Source organism: Sinocyclocheilus grahami, unplaced genomic scaffold (assembly GCF_001515645.1).
Source record: "Sinocyclocheilus grahami isolate Dianchi unplaced genomic scaffold, SAMN03320097.WGS_v1.1 scaffold92.1, whole genome shotgun sequence".
NCBI lineage: Eukaryota > Metazoa > Chordata > Actinopteri > Cypriniformes > Cyprinidae > Sinocyclocheilus > Sinocyclocheilus grahami.
In genome coordinates, this window is record NW_015505271.1 from 3189221 (window position 1) to 3211810 (window position 22590).

The window sequence follows — 22590 nt, forward strand, 5'->3', positions numbered from 1 at the left end:
ATTTGAGACTTTAGTCTTTGCAACTTTACAAATCTTCTTTATGCACCAAGAGCTTGTAACACTTCAAAGGGAAAATTGAAATCGCATCATATGAACCATGAACACAAAAGCCACACCTCACAAATGGCTTTTAATTGGTTTATTTCGTTAGCAAACATGTAACTATAATTGTTAAGTTCTTTCCATCTATCAATTTCTTACTTTCACATTTAAAATATTTCATGAGGTTAACTTCTACCCTACTTGTGGTCAGTCTGCACACGATCAACAAGCTAGTTTTCTTTGCCGCCCCTTTACATAAAGTTTACAGGACCAAGCATTCGATCTACGTCAGAGCGTCCACGAATCTTTCTACAGCATTGTTGGCAGGGCAGCCAGAGCAAATTTTGACACTCTCACCGGCGGCGACGTGAACGACCAGATAACCCAACTGTTGCACTATAATAAAAGGTGTCTTAATGAAAGAATGAATGACTAAAGGCACACAGGGCAGTTTGGACCTAAACTCTGAATGCTCATGAGACTCCAATGCTCTCTATTTTTGTGGTTACCATCATCCATCTTTTCTGTGTTCGTTGCGAGACTCAATGAGGACAGCTGAATTAGGCCGCATCACAAGTCACCCCAAAAAAAGTTTTTGGGAAAATAGGCCACAAAAAAGCTCTCTGCCCATTCAGCTTGGGAGGAATACAAGTGAGAGTACAGCACAATGTCCTGTGTAAGGCAGGTGGGAGATATACTGTGGGAGGAGGTAAAGGATAAGAAGAAGAGGGAAAGTGCAAGCAAGGAACAAGGACATATGGAGTCACAGGGCTATTTTGGGAAATGCCGGGGTGGGGGGTGGATAGAGCACATGCCGCCTGAGGGGACGCGGAATGCGGGGTGAATGGGAGATGGGGACTTGGGAGGATAGGGGTTGTCAAAGAACAGAACAAGACTTGGACATCAGGGAGTGGAGAGAAATGCAATCGACTGAGATCTTAGAGAGAAAATCACAACGATGGGGAAAAATGACAAAGCCTGAAGAGATGAAGCAAGAGAAAGTCATTAAAACACACTGAATCATCTGACCTGATGAGGTCACTCAAATTGTGAGCAAGTGGCACAGCTTTGAAATAAGTAGCAAACGTTTGGGTGTGCGTGTGTAAAGAAAGAGGGAAACAAACTGTCCTGGACCTTTTGAGATAAAAGAATGACGTACTATGAAAACATGTCCATTCACTTTCATTCAAACTTGTGCAAACGCTTGAGGGCAGAAACGTTCTTGAAATGTCCTGTCTTTTGTTACATCCACCTTATTTTTCAACGTGGAAGTAAGCTTTTTCCTGTGAATGAGCAAGACTTCTGATTCATTATATTTAAAATAAAATAAATAAATAGAAGACTAAAGTGCAGTAAACACTAAATCACTTAAAGGGGTGATGAACTGAGAAATCAAATTACCCTTGATCTTTTGACATATAACAGGTCAATGTAGTTAGGCCTGTCACGATAACAACCAAACACACCGCCCGGGCAACGAAGGAGTGGCTTCGTAAGAAGCATTTCAAGGTCCTGGAGTGGCCTAGCCAGTCTCCCGATCTCAACCCCATAGAAAATCTTTGGAGGGAGTTGAAAATCTGTGTTGCCCAGCGACAGCCCCAAAACATTACTGCTCTTGAGGAATGGGCCAAAATACCAGCAACAGTGTGTGGAAACCTTGTGAAGACTTACAGAAAATGTTTGACCTCTGTCATTGCCAACAAAGTGTATATAACAAAGTATTGAGATGAAATTTTGTTATTGACCAAATACTTATTTTCCACCATAATTTGCAAATAAATTCTTTAAAAATCCTACAATGTGATTTTCTGGATTTTTTTTTCTCATTTTGTCTCTCATAGTTGAGGTATACCTATGATGAAAATTACAGGCCTCTCTCATCTTTTTAAGTGGGAGAACTTGCACAATTGGTGGCTGACTAAATACTTTTTTTCCCCACTGTATATTGCGCGATAAGTCAATATATTGATTATTGCGACAGGCCTAAATGTAGTATTAAAACATACTGTAAGTTTCAAAACTTTCTCGTTAGTTTAAAAACAGCTTTTATTGAAACCAAGCTCAGAAAATGACTTGTTTTGTATTGTGCCATTTTATGATGTAAAAGTGTGGCTAAGCACCGCCTCCGCAGGAGAAGATCAACGCCTGCTTCTACATCACTGCCTCTTTAGCCCCGCCCACTAATATGCGCTAGTAGTAGAAGGAGAGGAAATACTAGAGAGATGCAAGCACAGGATTACTCCATCAACAGAATCATAAAGATGACATTACAAGATTGCAAGACACTGTGTAGTGTAAGTTGTGAAAAATAGTCTTTGAATTGCCTTCCTTGCTGTTGCGTCATGTCGCGAATCAATTTCTCTTTCAGCTCTCAAGTGGACCATTCACACTCCTAATTGAGATTGTAGATAGAGTGTCAATGGTCCATTTGAGAGATAGGTGGCGGTATTGCACTTAAAAGTCTGCGATCCGCCGTAAAGCAAGAAGAAGACGCCTCACCCGCCTGCTGTTGAGAACACACTCAGGAGGACGCGCCGCCACTCAGGAGAGTTCGAACAGTTCGGACATTGCGTGAATCAGAGGTAAAAAAACCTATATAAATACTGTTCAGTTTCTTGCACAAACCGATCATTTTGTGTCTTTACACATCAATGTATCGTCACGAGCCGCAGGGTTTAATTTGGTTTTGTTGGTGTATTTTTTTTTTTTAACTCTCAAAGCCGTGATTCCCATTCACCTCCATTATAAGACTGACAGACTGCAACGGTTTGTGTTAAAAATCTTTGTTTGTGTTCTACTGAAGAAACAAAGTCACCTACATCTTGGATGCCCTGGGGGTAAGCAGATAAACATAAAATTTTCATTTTTGGGTGAACTATCCCTTTAAGTAAAATCACACTAACATTATAAGTGAACCTCATAATATATCATATACATTATATAATAATAAAAAAATGCAGTTCATGACCCCTTTAATGCTTTAAACCAGTGTGTATGATTAAGATAATAATTATATATTATACCAAAAAATACCAGTTTTCAACATCAAGCAGCATAACAGACTGTTTACATACAGCTAAAATAAGTGAATGCAGCTGACACTGGCTGGAAAAGCACATTCAAGTAAAATGGCAAGCTAAGTTAAAAATAAGGTGGATATGCACCAGTAGCTGTGTATTTATGTATGATTTCTTACACATCGTCCATCTCCACGTCTTCGTCCTCTACAGACAACAGTAGGTACGGGTTGTAGGAGGCTGGCCGGAACTTGTGTCCAGTTAGGAAGAAGAAGGTCAGAGTGGCCAGCTCATCCAACAGCTACAAATAAAGAACAATACACTAAATAAAACCTTGAATGGTTATATATATCTATATGGTTTAGGCCTATATATTTGTGGAATTACTGTATTTTATATTAAAAAATGGTTCGCGGACAGTCAATAAGACTTTTTTTTTTTTTTACAATTTTACTAATAATTTAATATTTTAATTAATCTTAACCATGCTACACACTATACACTTAAACTACGCACCACATACTTGACCATTCAGTGTATGAATTTTTTACGACTTTTTGTCATCCAACACTGGAGTTTGATAGCCCCTCCCCTTCAGTTATGTAAGGAAAGCTGTGACTGTTAAATGCATGAAGTGTTCAACAATCCAAACAATTTTTTTCTGTTAAGTAAGTAAATCAGCCTGGTTTTTGAAGAATGGAACAGAATTGGGCACAAGTACACAAACTGGGATGCATCTTGTTTTCATTAAATTAATTCTTAGATAAAATAAGTATTGAATAAGTATTTGTAACACCATAGAGGTATCTTATAGATTTTAAGAATTAGAGGTAAAACTTCACAAAGCTACGGAAGTGGGCTCAAAACATTATAAAGTGCACGACTTCCACAAATGGACACTACAACACAGAATAACTAAGGTGGGCTTAGGTCAAGTATTATTTATAAAGAAAAAGAAAAATGTAATAAAACCAAACAGAGAATTAAAATAGCGTTTAAAATAGCAAAGCTGCATGTTTACTTGGTGAAGCCAATGACTTCAGTCTCCATTAACTGTCTGGCTTTAATGTTAAACACTTGCATAAATGTTACAGATATGTTGGCATAAACTTTTCTGTGATGTGAATGATAAAGAATATTATGCTTAATGTGAACAAGTCTTAAAGGTGACATATCATGAAAATCTGACTTTTACAGGGTTTAAGTGCTATAATCAGGTCCCCGGTGCATCTACCAACCAAGGAAACGTGAAAAAGATTAACCCAGTAACTTTGTTTTGGGAAGCCTTTTTCTGCAAGCGTCTGATTTCGCTACGTTGGTGACGTGGCAAAGGGATCTCATTATAATATTACCGCCCCTTAATCTGCAAGTTTCCACCACGGCGCCGTCATTTTGATTTCGCAAGCGACAACGGTGTAATGCTATGGCGAAAGTTTGAGTAAAACATGCTAACTGTTCTGTCTTTGGCTACACAGATGAGCACAGAACACTATTTACAGTCCCAGCCTCAGAGGAGACAAGAGAGCAGTGGATTTATTGATTTATTTAATGTATATTGCTGCTGCCACACAGATCTAAAATAAACATGCGATTTATTTCCCAGCTGTTTACCTTCACAGACATAACTGACTGTTTTTGTAACTCGTGTGTTTTTAACGTAAACTTGTGTGTGAATGAGAACTTAGTTTAGTACTCACATGCTGTGACAGCCGCTTTCGGTCCGTGTGCTTTGGATGTGTGCACTTAGAAAACCGTATATCAGAAGTTTAAACTAATATGGTTTAAAACGCATGATTTCAGTGCGATAAACATGATAATCAGAACCAAAACAGATGTTTTTTAGCAGGTCCGAGCTGTAATGGCGCAGCTCTATTCTGGAAAAGCAGAAGCTCATTTGCATTTAAAGAGACAGGCCCGAAAAACAGCGTGTTTCTGCTTCCACTCAAAATAGGCATTTTCAAAATGATATAATAAATGATCTGTGGAGTATTTTGAGCTGAAACTTCACAGACACATTCTGGGGACACCAGAGACTTATATTACATATTGTAAAAAGGGGCATAATATGTCTCCTTTAAATGCACTTTTAGTATACAAATGTTTGCCAGCTGTTAAATCTGTTTAGTAAGTTTGAGTAAGCTGCCATCACTCACCTGGTAAAGCCACTTCCATTGGAAAGGAACAATGACCTTGATGAGACTGGCAATGATGCGGGTGAAATAAATATAGCATACAATCTGTGACACAGAAAGAAGAAAAGAGACAGAGGAGTGATACATTTGTGTTTCAATGTCTCAAATGACTGATCATTTTTAATAAAGACAAATGACCAAACACAATAAACAGTGTGTTCTAGTCTGATTTTGAATCAAACAAAGTTACAACAAAATAAAGACGACAATTAAATTAAGGTTTTGGACTATTTAAGTCAATAATTAAGTAAATGTGACACTGATCAAGTGAATTCCTCAAGGTCAGATATTCTTGATTCCACTGCAGCAAAATATTTAGTAATAACTTAATGTAATTTCATTTCCATTCTTAAATAAATAAAAAGATTGCTATTAAATTAGAAAAACGCCAAATAAAATAATTTGTTAGTGGTTTTAGACACATTGGACAAAGCTGGAGACATATAATGGCAAATCGAGACCAAAGAGACTGAAGAAGCATTTTGAGTTATCACTGTGAAATAAACTATAATATTGCAATAAAAAAGTGAATTCAATGCATCCATGCACAAACCTTCATGAATAAACGCATTTATTCAGTCAGTGACTGTTAAAATCAAGCAAAACTAATATCACTAATAATTCTCATGCCATGACAGACAGTCAGAATGAGAATGACAGCAAGACAGTGAAGTGAACACATACCATCACATAGTAGTGCCTAAAAAGTTTCAGTTGAGCCAGATTGATGGCAGCTACAAAGGGAAAGAGAAGCCAAACATTACGATTAAAATAGAGCGAGAGAGGGGATGAGCTGTCCTTTCACCTTTCATGCTTCAATTGCTGTGGTTCTCACTCCTGCTGTGAAAATTGTTAAAATCAGAAGGCAATCAAAGGGTATATCTTGGTGCCCTGCGAGGGAAGATGAAAGCAGGAAAAAATGTGATAGACAGCAATGAAACAATGATTATTTGAGAGGGAAAAAAGGAGATAAGATTTCCTCTTCAGTACAGGATTATACAAATTCATAATACACCAAGGCAACATATCGTGGTGCTGCAGTATATGTATCTCATATTGTGCCTAAATATTTCCACTTCTGTATCTTATAAGCGTTAATTTTTCTGCAGTGGCAAAAATTGGGACACAAACAGTGGGGCTAAGGGAATAACCTGCTTCATTTTGAGTACTGATCTCCCTCACACACACCTGCACTTGTTCACACAGCCACTAATATTGGTGGGAAAAAGTTACTGTAAGCATGCTAGCTTGAAAATAGACATCCTCAGGGATCACATCAAAGATTTGAAATAAAAACACCAACACCATCAGGCTACCAACCTGAAAAAGCCTCACTCAGCGAACATCACTACTGCAGAAGCACAAGGCACAGCAGGGAATTGTCATCAAGACCTATGCATCTCTCTTCATTGTGTTTTCTTTCTTAGCATGAGCTTAAGCATGAGCTTAGCATATGTAAGATTTAAAGCATTGATCTGAACACTTTTGTGTATTTTAATAAGAGTCAATACAAAGGGGGGAAAAAATGTCCTCTAAGCAAAACATACAACAAAAATACAGTTAAGAGATACACCAGTACTTGTGATAGTGCCCAAGCTTTGCATGCATTTTTAAGTACCATTTATGTTACTGGTTAAAATAGATACAAACAGATTAAAAGTAGATCAGATTAAATATATATTGTGTATAAAGGTATATACAAGGACAGCTCGAGGCAGAAAAAACAACAGTCAATTTGTGAGGATGGGTTCATGTAGTGGTTATAACTGGGTTATATTGTACGTGTGTGAATGTGACTAATCTTATCTATATCTATATCATCTAAAAAAATATTACGTTTAATAAGGTGTTAAAGGTTAGTTGACCTATGTTTTTATCAATTCAGTATTAGAAAACATCTAGATATATTACCATTGAAAATATGGGAGGTTGGTAAGATTTTATTTATTTATTTAAGACAACGCTGAATTTTCTGATTTTCAGCAGTCATTGCTACAGTCTTTAGCATCACATGGTTCACATTTGGTGTTCAAGAAACATTTCTTATTATTATCAATGTTGAAAACATGCTGCTCAATATTCTTGTATACAAAAAAATAAAATAAAATAAAAAAAATTTGTAGAAAGATCAGGGGTCCGAACTGCGACCACTTTTTTTCTTCCGGTGCAAATACATTTTGTGAGCGGACGCACCGTTTATCAGCTCTGACCAATAATTGAGCGCAAAGCAAGCAAACTGGTCCGAGCTCAGAACAGGTTTACTTGCACAACGCTGCGAGATCCAGAGAGAAGCGTTTGAATTCGCCGCAAAATGAGTAAGGTTGCTGCGAGATCTAGAGAATTCTGTTATAAACTGATCAAACAGCGCCAACATAGAAAACCAGACGTAGTAACGCTAACTGTAACCATGGTTTTGTGAAAGAAAGAGTTGAATGTCATTACATTATTCATTTCAGGGTTTGTATAACCTTTTGAGAGATAAATTCAAGCAGGCTTTCAACTAGGGATGCACTGATACCACTTTTTCCAGTACTCGCCCAATACAGATACTTTTATTTTTGGTACTTGCCGATACCGAGCACTGATATTTTTATTGCATTTGTAAATTTTTTAAATATTGGGTACAGAAACCAAAAGATTATGTATAATGTTAGTTGGTTAACTATTTTTTAAACAGATACAGTCAAACCAAAATTTATTCAGACACCTTCAACATTTCTCACATTATCACAGTTTATTCGCTATAGGTTAGAAAATTATAATAAAATATGACAAGAACTCATATTTTAAACTGTGTCAGAACAAATTCAGCTTGATAATGTTAGATAACTTTAATAGAAAAGTATGTAATAGATTACAATCAACCAAAAATTATTCAGACAGCTGTTAGTATGACAGTATTTACACAACTATCAATACTTAGTCGGGCAACCCTTAGCCTTAATGACAGCCTGGAGTCTCCTGGGCATGCGGTCATCCAGATTCATGCAAACCTTAACTTTTTTTCCCAGACTCGGTCTGAATAATTTTTGGTCCCAAATTTGTATCAGTTTTACTGGTAGTCCACTGTATGAAGAATTTTTGGGTATAATTTGTCACAGTTTACTTTATTTTCTTATCCTCACTTACATAAATGAACTACAGTGTCCTGCACCCACTGGTAAAAAAAAATAATCTAATATTATATCTAGTCTCTGAATAATTTTTGGTTTGACTGTATATTTTCACACTTAATTATGCCCATTAAAATGTATTTTACAAGTTACTTTCAACGTTCATTTTTTTTGCTCTATGGTACATCATCTTTAATTTAATATGACAGCAATAATTTAAAATTAGAGCTGCTCCATTGCAGTGGCTCAGTACTGTAATCACGCGCTTTGCTGTAATAATGCAGGGAACCACTCGTTATAAATCTCCTAACGGTGATATTTTCAGAAATAGAAGTCGCGGGGGGGTTTTTTATCTGAAACGTGCTGCGATTTATATTCCAAAGCCACTCATATAATGCAGAAACACTCAAGCAAGCAAAACACGCGTAACGCGTACACGTATTTGTACTGATGCAGAGTGAGAGGGAAAAGTAGTACAGCGCATTTCACACAGGCTGCTAGATTCACTTTCAGCAAAAAGTCGTGTATGCCTATGGTTGAAAATAAATGATGTTTATAGTGAATGCCCCTATAAATGGTCTTATTTTTACGATTTAGTTTTAATCCAAATGATGCGTTTGCTAAGTGAGTGAACATCAAAGATCACACAACAGAAGTGCGCTCTCTCTCTCGCTACCGTTAAGTAACTTAACATATCCGACCAAACTACAAACTTTCCAGTGATGTCTGTGAGAAAGGTATATTCGCTCGACAAGCTCGCGCACTCGATCCACTCAGTGTGCTTTGCTCATCAGCTCGCGCACATCAGCTATACAGGCGTTAATACTGAATGTTTAACATTATATTCATTGCATACATATACTTCGTAGACATCCTTAATCTCTAATAACTCCATTCTGCTGTCTGTTGTTGGTGTTTCTTTGTCTGAATATGGCACATCACATGCTGTGTGGTATCGGCATTTGGTATCGGGGCATTTTAACGAGTACAGGAGCTCAGTATCGGGCCCGATACCGATACTGGTATTGGTATCGGTGCATCCCTACTTTCAAGTATTAGTCACACAACTATTTTCAGCACTTTAAAGCTCTAAAAAAGTATCACATTTAAATGTTATTTTGAATGGAATTACCAAAATATACTTTGTGGCAAACAAACACTTATTTAAAATGAAAAAAGACAAAATTACCACTATAACCAGTAGATGGCAGCAGAGGAGCACTTTTTGGTCAATTAGTCATTCATTTCCAGTTTTTTGCTTTATATTTTGATATTATAAAATAACTATTATAAATTACCACTATTTATAAAATATCAAATCATCAACAAATCAATTTTTGTCAAAGTTTTGCACTTTTGTGTATGAAGTAAGAAATCACAAAGTGCCTCGAAAAACAAAAACTTTAATTTGCGACAGAATCACACAAAGCAAATAAAGAGCGCTCCTTTTACAATCACTGAAGTTGGCGGTCAGTTCAGTATAATTATAATGGTACATGAGGTTATGCAAGTATTTACCTCGACGTAAAAGCCAACAAAAAATTATACTTTTTTTTCCAGATGATGGAATTTGCAGAGATCCCTTGCTGGAGGGTCAAATCTGTCTACCCATTCCCTGGATTTGTGGGTAGGATAAAGTCATAACCCAGGCTGGTTTCTCTGAGCTATGACATTTGCAAGCTGCCTGGCATCTGCGGTCACAACAGGCAGCATTGCATGGTGGCAGAGCACATGCCAAAGGGAGAAGCTCTTGCAGGATCCATTTTTCCACTTTAAAATTTTTTTTTTTTAAACATACAATGGAGAAATACTATGTGTTGTTTATGTTAGTAACAAATGTTGACTTGCAGATGCAGATGCATATTACACATGCACTGTTTGTTCAGAAGAATGAAAAACTAACCCCTGACCAATGCTCATGCGTGCCCACTGACTGTGGTCAGTGTTAATAATGAAGACCAGATCCATCAGTGTTTTCAGCTTAGGATCAGTTTATCTGACTTATGGCATCATAATACCACAAAATCAATACAAACAATTGGTGCTCATAATGAGCAAATAATTGGAATGGATTGACTTCAAGAATTCTCCATATACAATACGTTCAAAAGTTTGGGTCCTGTACGTTTTTTTGTTTGTTTTTGAAAGTAGCGTCTTATGCTCACCAAGGCTGCATTTATTTAATCAAAAATACAGTAAAGAGAGTCCAGTAAAGTAATAATCTGAAATATTGTTATAATTAAAAATTTTAAAAATTATGATTTCATTTATTCCTATGATGGTAAAGCTGAATTTTCACTAACCATTAATCCAGTCTTCAGTGTCATGATTCTTCAAAAATCATTCTGATTTGGTGCTCATGAAACATTTCTTATTGTTTTCACAGTTGAAACAATTGTGCTGCTTAATGATTTTTTTTTTCAGGAGTTTTTGATGAATAAAAAGTTCAAAAGAACAGCATTTATTTGACTGAATTATTTTGTAACATACATTATAAATGTCTTTACTGTCACTTATAAATCAAATTATCCTTGTTGAATAAAAGTATTAATGTCTTTAAAAAAAAATCTGAGACTTAGGCTGTAAGTAAGAGCTGTTTTGCATTTACATGGCAGGATTTACTATTTGGTTAACATATGTCTACAGCAACATATATATAACTGCTGCATTCTGAAAGACAGCACAATTTAATTTCATGCTGTAAAGACCAAGTCTTTTGAATAGAATGTAGAGAACAGCCAAATGTGAAGGAGGACAGCTCACATGACCAAGAAAAACATTTGGAAAGATTAAAAATACGCACTTTCCACAATATTTCAGTTAAAATGGCTTAAACATTGTGACACAAGACTGACGTCTTTTACAACTGGTCATAAAAAAAGACCATTGAAAAAAAGGTACATGTGATCAAGTTTTATATCAGACTGAACTGTTGACCAGAAAGTGCTCTGATAATGTTATATTGACATACCTTTCCCATCTGTTGCTGATGCCTCTTGTAAATGTCTTATGGACCTATCAAACAAAAAAAATTTTTTTAGATTACTAAACCACTAACGATTAGAGCTGGGTCTATATATAAAAAAAAAAAACAATACCTGCAGGGGAATGACGATCATGAAGATCTTTTTGTCTTTATCTGAGAGGATATGCTTGACAAAGGCCCAACCAGTTCCTATTAATGCTATAGTGATGAACAACAGAGCCCCCTTCAGCCTGCACAAAGGAAAAATTCAGCACGCACATTTAGCTGAATTACTGGTTCAGAAATCATGAAAACAGTACAGAGGTTTTCATCCAAAAAAACAAGTTCACTACCCACCTAACCAACCTAAAGTCTGGAATACACTACATGACTTTTGTCCTGATTTGCAGTCTGGAAGAATCACTGCTAAAGTTGCCGAAAGTCAAAGCCAGTGTGAGTGTGCAGATTTTGGGATGTCGAAATTGACCGATTTCACATAAAACTGTGTAATGCAAAGGCACAGGTTCAGACAATGAATTCAATCAAAGGATATCAGACAAGCTGACAAGAGTGTAGTAGTGTTTGATCTTTAGTTGGTTGGTGTATGACGTCCAGTGTTTTAAAATCTGCTCAGATTTTAAAGGTTGTGTAATGTATTCCAGTCTTAAGCGCAAAAACATAACTGTACATACATGTCAGTCTGTTATTTTGTTTTATTATATGACAGTACTTCACCCTATTCCCGTCTTATCCAGTTACATACATACATCTCTCTCTCTCTCACTCACACACACACACACACACACACACTTTGTACTGGTGAACTTACAAGTGAGTAATATAATAGACCACAGCCCAGCCTTCAATAGGAAAGCCCTGATTGGAAATGTAGTAGTAATCAATCTGTAAAATAGGAATATAATCGTTAAAACAAAAGCAATGTAATGCTGCTTTTTGCCTTGGGTATCTGGCTAAAACAGTTGTGTGGTTCAAAGAGCAAAATGGAACTGCAATTCAATCGCATTTCCCATAATTTACAAGTTTTTCATAAAAACTATCAAAGTTTGCTAATTTATGATGTGTGATTTGGATAAAAACAATGTTCTTGAAATCTAGATAATTTTACTTAAAATATAAGCATTTTCCTTCAACATTCACACACATAAAGAGGTTAACACTCACTGCATGGAAAATAAGGGAAAGTGCCTTTGTGAATGGAAGAGCAGCCATCAGCCAATGAATCTTGTAAACATCAGAACTAAAAAAAAAAAGACAGAAGTACACAGTAATCTGTACACAAAATCTGTTTTATTATTTTTACAGGAGACAATCAGAGACATGATTTTGCTGCTCTCTACTGGTCATTTCTTGTATGAAACTGTCAAATAGAAAATGTACATAATGTCTGTTATTGTAGCACTTACCTATGGGTACGCAAAACATGAATCCACAGCGTGCCGATGAGGAAGAAGAACATGGACATGCAGATGTAAAGCTTAGGTAAAGGAATCTCTCCCGCTGAGAGAAAGCTGTCTGGATTCTTCTCATTGATGTTGATCTGAAATCATACTTACTGCTTGAGTATAGACTTGTACTTCACTACATTTATGGCCATTGCATTTTAGAACTCAGAAACACTCACATCAATGCTGAAAGGCAGCATGTCTGACACCAAGCTGTCCTGGTTTATTGGCATGGAGTAGCAGTTGTAGAAATAAAAGTTATAAAGGCCTTGCAGCTCATCTGTTGTGACATTGAAGTAAAACTAAAACAAGAACAGGTCAGTCAATGGAGTGCACAATTGGGAAGATGTTAAAAGTACACCTAGAAATGGACGGGTATTAGTTCATTTCAGAACTAGCTTGATGTACTTCAGAGCCCCATGAGCTCTCAGCAAAACCACTTCATGTCATACCTGAAATGAGTAGATTTTGCCTTCGTTCTGAAGAGGATAGGTATCTTCTGCCTTGTTCTGGGGGGACTAACAACATCAAAATCAGTTAATGCAGAATTAAGACATTAAGAGTTATTTCAGACTAAATGCAGTCATAAATAATTAAAAACAGATCTCACCTCAACATCTCGCTTGGATTTAGAACCCGCTACAAATTAATAGGAGAGAAACACAAAATCTAACTGAAAAGGAGACTGATACAAAACAGGAATGTAAAACCAACATTATAATTGCATGAATTAAAAGGCTTTCATTTACAACACAAATGGGATGAGAACATATATAGACTACTCTTTGAAAAGTCTCTCATGCTCACCAAGGCTGCATTTATTTAACCAAAAAAAACAGTAGCATGGTAAATTATAAAACAACTGAATATATTTTAACCTGTAATTCCTGTGATGGTAAGCTGAATTTTCAGCACCCATTGCTCCAGTCTTCAGTGTCACATGATTCTTCACAAATCATTCTAATATGCTGATTTGGTGATCAAGAAACATTTCTTATTTTTATCAGTGTTGAACAGTTAGTTGGTGTAAATATTTATATTTTACCAGGATTCTGCGATGAATAGAAAGTTCAAAAGAACAGAATTTAGTTGAAATAGAAATCTTTTGTAACATTATATATTTACTGTAATTATGATCAATTTAATGCATCCTTGCTGAACACAAGTATTCATTTTATTTACAAAAAAAAATAAATCTTTCTGACCCCAAATTTGATATTGTACGGTAGGGTATCCCATGATGTGATATACAGTTCAAGATAAGAAAGACTTACTCTTAAACTGAGATTCATCGTCTGGCCCCTTGTCTTGGAGATCTTGCCCCTTTTCAGCAGGCAGCTCCTCTGCAATGTTTTTGGGCACCACAGGTATGATGTTAGGAAACACGCCAGCCTCTGCTGAAGTCTTCTTCCTCACTCTGAGGATATTGCAAGTCATGACAGAACATTCATAAACTGGATAAAACTCCCAAATTAATTCTAATTGTAAGAAACGAGGAATAAATAAAAAGTTTAAAGAGTTTAAAAAGTAAAACTCACAAGTTATTTTTGAAGTCCAGCAAGAGAAGCACCCCTGCAAAATTACTACTTGGATCCTTTTTCAGAGGACAGTAGTCAAGACCCTCGTCCTGTGTACTCATAAGAGAGGTCATCAAGCATCTGACTCAGTTTGACTGATGATCATACAATGAATGACTGAATGTAATGTTAGCTTTAATCTAATAATTATTAACTACATCATACTGTAATGCTATTATATCCTTAACTGACAAGATTGCCAAGTTACAGTGGTTAATTTATGCTAATACTAACTTAAATTAAGTTAATAAGACATTTAGCTTAAACTAACAATAACAATCTACAGACACATTTAGTACACAACACAGATACCCAAACTACACAGCAACAGCACAGAAATGCATTCAGATGGACTTTCAAAGGCAGATACTGACCAGATATGAGAAGCCATTATTGCTTGCACGATCTAGGCTAAAACCAATCTGCAATAAATAAATAAAAGCATTTATAATAAAAAATGTATATAAATTAGAAAGATTATTTCAAGAAGAAACTCAACAGCCAGTTTTTCCCCATCAACATACTGCAGGTGACAAAAAAAATCTGTCATTCTTGAACCGTGGGACAAAACAGGTCCAGCAAGGGTAACTGCTATTAGCTTTAAAAAATAAAACACAATCATCACCTTCAATTGAATTTTCTCATTATTATACCAAATCTGTGTTTCTTAATGCCCTCTCACTACGCCTAAAACAGTGTGTCCACAGAGAAGGGTTCAATCATTTATATGCAATAAAATGGATAAAAATGCTTTTTTAATGATGAAAAATAGCTTGTTTTATCAAAAGCAACACTTAATACTATCTCCTATCAAAGCAAGGTTGTTTTTTTAATGACACATGCATGCTTCATAAGATTTTAAAGTTGCGTCCCCTTTTTGTCAACACCGTCAGACATTCAATAAAATGTAATAAAATCAGGGACTATCAGGGGCAGCTGTCACTCTAAAGGACCCCCTTGCCACAGTTCACCGCCGCAGAGTACATCAGTGTCAGACAGGCTCTGCTAAGTTTTAGTTTTAAAATATTTTAAATCCTAATGTTAATATTTCCTGCGTCACAGCCATGATATGTCAACACCATCTTCCAATTTCTGAGGAACTTATTTGAAATATTTAGATCATTTTATTCTCCTGAAGCAGGTTCCATTAGCATCTAGCATCAACAGAAAAAAATTAAATGGCTACTACATGAACTCCATTGGTTTTGTGAAAGAAATGCCAAATTTGTCAACACCGTCAGATGTCACCACCATAAGACCTTGTGTTCCAATGATATATCAAAATACTTCAATGTGACTCTTGAATAAAAGCTTTATAAACAATAACATACTCACTGTTTGTTGTGTTTGTTTTAATACAATAATTGACTGATTCAATGTATTTGCTAGTTAAAATGATTACAAATTCAGGTTTTCGTCACCACCGTCAGATGTGTCAACTCCGTCAGTTGAATATTTTGATAATATTTCATTATGATATTTGATATCTGTTGTGGAGTTGTTGGTCACATGTGAAAGTGTAATCTGTCTGCTAACACCAGAATGTGTTTTGAAATGTTAAAAACATCTTGAATGCTGTTAAAGATAAAGTTGAAATTATATTACACAGTCCAAGCTATAAAAAAAGCACATTTTGTTAAAAAAGAGAAAAGTTGGGAGGTTGTATCAAAGCATAGCTCAGTAGCTTAGTACATATAAGATACATAAATGTAGTTTCATTTGTCTGAGTACAAGGTTTTATTTTTTCAATTTTGCACCCTGTTTTGTCCCACTTCTCAAGAATGACTGAATATTTATTTTCATTTTCTGACAAGGAGAAATTGTCTCGTATATGGTGAGATTAAAAAAAACGTCCATTAATAACATCCGAGACATTTTCATATTGGTTTATTTGACCATATTATTATGGCGCAGTGAATGAATCTCATTTGACAGACAGGCGAAAGCGAGAGAGAGAAAGAGAGAGTCTGACCGTGGAGCTGTCAATGTTGTCCGTCCTGCCATTAGTGAAGCTGAGGCTGTTCATGCTCATACTCATGTAACCATCTTTATAAAAGCCGAAAGTGTTCAGGTGGACCCGCTGACGGATGTCATCCTGAGACAGAACGAGTCTGTTTAGCGGCGCACGAGATGAGTTTAACAGTTACATCATTATCATCTGTTTAATGGCACTTTCATTATCACAACAAAACGGTAATGACTGGTTAATCTTAAAGCAGCATCCGTTGCATTAAACAATAGTGAAGGAAACACAGCGACTATAAGAATATCCTACAAAAAAACATTTACAGCACAGCACACACATACCTTAAGTATGAGATGATGGAGCCGACATTGACTTTCTATGATAAGAGCCGTTATAATCGCATTAACAAGTGTAAACATACACCTCTTCACGGTCGCCATTTTTAAAACCGCTTAAAAAATAAGAACAGGTCAATTGTGCTATTATTTCCGGTTCACATGTTTAATAAACGACGCCCTCTAATGGAATAAAGAGAGAGTTGTGAAATAATACCAGTCAGCTTGCATATAAAAGTTTCTAATCACCCATTTAGCAACAAAAATGTCATTCCAATTAAAAGTATACGCCAGCAAATGATCTCGGATCAGTTTTCTTAATTTTGTTAAGCAGGGATGTGTTAAACTGATAAAAAAAGTGATTATAAAGACTTGTATTGTTAGACAAGATTTCTATTTTAAATATGTGCTGTTCTTTTTACATTTATTCATCAGATAATCCTGAAAAAAGAATAATAGGTTCCAAAAAAAAATATTAAGCAGCACAACTGTTTCCAACATTAATTATAAATCAGCATATTAGAATAATTCCTGAAGGATCGTGTGACACTGAAGACTGGAGTAATGATGCTGAAAAATTCAGCTTTGCATCACAGAAATAAATTACATTGTAAATGTATGTTTTTACTTTTTTGATATGGACCTATGGGTCTGGAATCAAGAATTAATTAATTAATCCAATAATCCCGAAATCTTTCACTTTTATTACTCTAATGCAGGGGTTCTCAAAGTCTACATTCAAAGGTCCAAATCTGAATTTTCATCAGTGTCAAAGGTCCAGACCGGAACAATTGGTTATTACAAAACTTGTTTTTAATAAACAGACATAACATGCATAACAAATAAACATTTTATTTTAAAATAAAGTGCAAAAGTGGCAAAACAATTAATTTAAGTGTCAGTAATAGAGGTCGACTGATAAGGGTTTTTCTCTGGCCGATGCCGATATTTAGAAATCAGGGCAGCCGATATATGATGCTGATTTTTTGGCCGATATGTTTGGCCGATTTTTAATTTTTTTCTTCTTTATTTCATATAAGCGAGTTTGAGTAAATGATTATTGCAGGGCACAAGATGGTAATAGTACTAGTAGTAGTAGCCTAATTCATAGTAACATGGCTCAAAGCACCTTCTCCAAACAGACAACAGTAACGGCTGTAATCTAATACAAAACGCTAGGAAAGACGAAATGAAAAAGACACCAAAGCTTTTCTGAAGACGGTCGGTTCTTTTCAATTATACATTCATATAAAAACACCCGCGCTGCATTTTAATTTTGAAACGTGCAGTGCTCAGTTTATTCAACGAAGTAAGTTAGAATCCTTTTGGAAAATCTATTTGTGGCGGTCAGTTTTGATTCTGTGACAGACCGCCACAAATAATTCAATGTATGGGAAACACTGGACACTGCTATAAGTCAAATAAATAAATAAAAAATTTATAACAAAAATAAATAAATAAAAATTTATAACAAAAATAAATAAATAAAAAAGTACTCATATTAGCGGTGAAATATCGTCCGATTATGTCAAACGTCATATGCTCACTGGATGTCATGACAACAAATGTTGCAACATGCACTCGTCTCACTGACGTCTTAAATTATTTTTTTTTGCTATTTAATCCATTCATTTTAAGACGCAGACGAGGCGTAGACGTCACGCAGACGTCACGTAAATCACGCGTGGCAGTGAAGTGTCGAGCCAGACGTCACACGTGTAGCAGTGAAGTGTCGAGCCAGACGTCACACGTGTAGCAGTGAAGTGTCGAGCCAGACGTCACACGTGTAGCAGTGAAGTGTCGAGCCAGACGTCACACGTGTAGCAGTGAAGTGTCGAGCCAGACGTCACACGTGTGGCAGTGAAGTGTCGAGCCAGACGTCACACGTGTGGCAGTGAAGTGTCGAGCCAGACGTCACACGTGTGGCAGTGAAGTTTAAAAAAAAAACAATTCGCTAACACGTATCATAACACGCTGCTCACACGGCTCAGTGCTATGGAAGGCCGTTAGGGCCAAAACGTGTGGTACTAACACGTTAACACGCGATTGTGCGTTAACACATAATTTACGCATTAAGGCTGATTTATACTTCTGCGTCGGACCTACGCCGTAGGCCATGCGTCAGTTTTCATTTATACTTCTGCGTCGTTGTCCGCGTCAACGTGCAGTACACATGCAAACCGCTAGTAGGCTGTGTCCACGGGCATGTTGCTGGTGTAACCCGCAGTACCACGGCAAAAGCCGAAGAAGAAGCGACTCGTCGGAGAAGCATTATAGCCGTGACGGCGGCAAATAAATATCAAATCATTAAATCATTATTTAAAACTACAAAAAGGAGACAACAACGGAACAGGAGATGATGGCATTCTTTCAATCTGCACAAGAACTTGTACCACGGCAGATCAACATTGTTTGTTGCGGACAACTACTGATGTATAATGCTATGTAGTATCATAAATGATAAGACACTTGTTCTTTGCTTTGTTTTATTTTATATAGGAAGGTGTAACATTAAAATATATTAAAGTGCACATAAACACACACAAAACTCAAGTACATATGGAGGGAGGGGTTCTTGCAGACCAATCACAGTGCTTGCGGTCTGCGTAGAATTGACGCGCTGTTAGATTTTTGGAGAGGTGCACGTCAGGCTGGCGTAGGTCCGACGCAGAAGTATAAATCAGCCTTAACACACACGGCTGTGCGGCTGTGCGTGTGCCTGCGGCCGCAGCAACCAGAAGTACCAAATTAATCGTGTTGAATTTGACAGTCATCAGCATGTGTTATCTATTGTATTTGCAAAGCACAGAAGGCAAGGTTATCAGAAGCATTGAGTGTTTCAGTGCTGTGGTGCTGAAATTACTGCAAACTTTTTTATAAAAAAAAAATATTTTTTTTAGCACAGTAACCCAGTAATCGCGGCAACCGCATTCCTCTCCGAAAAGCAAGAGACTAAGAAAGAGGTCTAAAAATTATCAACACCATGTCCCGAATCATGGCCAACTTTAGCGGCAACAACCATACACAAATGTAATACCCTCAAGCACGTACACACAGTGGCACCTGCAGGTGTAGGGCTGTACGCACTGTGAGTACCATGAGCGCTCAGACTGATCTGAGATTTGCCCCGCAAACATTTCAGCAGTTATTATAGGCCCGTGTGTCCCGTATTTCTGTACTTTACTGTACCAGTTACTGAACCAGACATGCCATTAATTATGAATTTATCAGTCTTTTGCATGCCAAAGTCAATTTCTGCGTATAAACATTACGCCAAATAGAAGCAGAAAATCGTGCTATACACACTTTCATGAGATCGGGTTAGATTACAACAATTAATTTGTAGTCTATTTTACAAATGTGAATACAACGAATTCATGACAAAGTTTTACATTCAAGCTACCCGTAAAATTTTAGTGTAACATTCTTTAACATCATCTGAAATGCAATAAAGTTATTTTTAAAGCTGTTTTTAAAGCATTTGCTGCATGGATTAAAAAAATAGGCCAATAAATAATTCACATATCAGACAAAATTCCGTTGCAGCAAATCCTTTAAATTTTAAGGTATTCAGAGCAGAGCAACATAAAAATTCTGAAAAAATATAATCGGGCCTGTTTAAAGCTTTTCCTTATTTTTATAGTTTAGATGGTGATAAAAAAAAATGACTCGCCATCTCTTCATTGGACGTGCCTTTAGAGAGAAATGCATCTTTACGGATTACATAGCCTAATGAAAGAGTTTTTGTTTTCAATTTGAATTATTTCATTTTAAAGTGGTAATTTAAAGCTTTCTTCTATATATGTTTATAATATCTGTGACTCAATTCGTTGAATTTCGGTTCATCATTGTGAAGCGCTCCTGTTCAAGATGAGACGGCAAGCGCATCCTCTGTTTTCCTATTTATTTTATAAAAGCACAAAGTTTTGTTGATATTGTGAATGCACACAAATAAAAGTAGACCCTTTACATTTCCGAATGTATTACTCTTACCTTTATGAGCAAAAATTACGGCGTATTTTAAGTTGTTTCCACCATCAAGAAAAAAATGCAAATGATTGATCACAAACTATTAGATATGCGCCGAATAGCGCACATCTATATCGTTTAAACATTTAAACTAACATATTGTGATATGCTTGAACTGTTTTATATCTATGGATTTTATTTTAGGCACGTCGTGATGATTTGAGAAGGCTAAATTGATCAAACGCTATGATCAGCTCACTGTCTGCCGCTGGCCGCTTGGTCGTTACTTTAAACAAAACTTACATTTAACGAACAAAAAATGCTCCAAACGTTTTTCTAAATTAACTTTATTAAAAATAAAATGCAATATAATCACTTTAACAGTACATACACTCTCGAGGAGACCCCACATAAATGACAAAAAAAGAAAGAATTAGCACTGCTGCGAGGGTGTTTCTACACAACGGCTGAGGGAGTGATGGCAAATTTGACGTCAATCTCAATATTTTTCTCCTCTTTTGGAAAGTCGTGGAAATGACATATAACAAATAAAACAAGACTATTCATTCTGTGTTGTATTTTTATTTACGGGTGGGACCCGTGTCCCCACGACCCCCCGCCACTTTTTGCAACATCTCGCGGCACGCACAGATGTACCTAAAGAAACATCTCCATTTGATAACAAATTAGTTGGTTTGTGTTAAATAACAGGTGATCTATCCCTGGAATGTGTTATGGCGAGCGCTCGTTGCTGCGGTTATCAGTTCTCTCTTGGCACTCGTGCACAATGCGCAGTCTTCACACAGACGATCGTACGCTTTGTTCTGGTAAAAGCACAAAACAAAATGCACACGAACATGTCCTTGCTCTTGATATACAATCACTGATGAACACCTTTAGTTTTAATGAGAGGGGAAAAAAACTACACGAGGGTGGATTAGAACCCAAACCCTCTGAAATGCTTGACAAAAGTTCTACCAATAGACCGCTAAAGCACACACATACGATACATGCAAATTTATATATTTATTCAGTTCTGTGAAGAATCTTGGTACTAATTGTATTTTATTATTAATACGTTTATTATTAATTTATATTAATATAGTCGCTTGCAATGTGGGCAGGGCGGTTACGCGTTAACGCGTAATTACGTGTTAACGCGCAATCGCTTGTTAACGCGTTAGTACCACATGTTTTGGCCCTAACGGCCTTCCATACAGTGCAGTGTGTCAGCCAATGCACAATTTACTTGCCCTTCATTCATTCCTCTCAATGGAGGTGACGTCTGACTTTTTTTTTTTTAATTGCAGTTTTTAGTTCGTCTGTCTTTTTCCCGGCTAACATACAATATACATTAATTATGTATTAAATAGAAATATATTCATATATAATAATATAAAAAATTTTAGACATTTTTTTTCATTACACTCTTTGTAAAAGTATAAAGATAACATAAAAAAGTATAAAAAGTCTATAACATATAAATAACGAATGTCTCTGAAAGGAATCCTTTAGTGAAGTTTGTGTTGATTTTCTTTTACATTTGGGGGTTATTGTGTTTTTATCTGTCACATTTTTAATGTAGCCTACAGCACATCAGTGATGGCCAACCCGTCAAATGCAGATCTGAGACTGTTGCTGTAAAATAATAGAAAAATACATAGAAAATACATTATGCCTGATTAATGTTCAGTTTTTCAAGCGCCTCTCTTCTTTGCTTTATTTTACATTTAAAACATTATTTTAGGATTCTTTGAAGAATAAAAGAACAGCACTTATTTTATTATTCATTTATATTTTCCTTTCTTTTTTGAAAGAAAATTAATACTTTTATTCAGCAATAATGTTAAATTGATAAGATTTCTATATGTTGAATAATAATCTGCCAGGATTCATCAATCAATCCTGTAAAAATATCACAGAAAAATATTAAGCAGCACAATTGTTTCCG

At 36.2% G+C, this 22590-nt stretch overlaps 2 pseudogenes; one reads left to right on the top strand and one right to left on the bottom strand.

The window, feature by feature from the left end:
• Positions 1-378: 378 nt before the first annotated feature.
• LOC107587367 (protein GPR107-like) lies at positions 379-16796 on the bottom strand (annotated as a pseudogene).
• Positions 16797-22241: 5445 nt separating this feature from the next.
• LOC107587454 (NADPH-dependent diflavin oxidoreductase 1-like) overlaps positions 22242-22590 on the top strand; it is a 12035-nt pseudogene continuing 11686 nt past the window's right edge.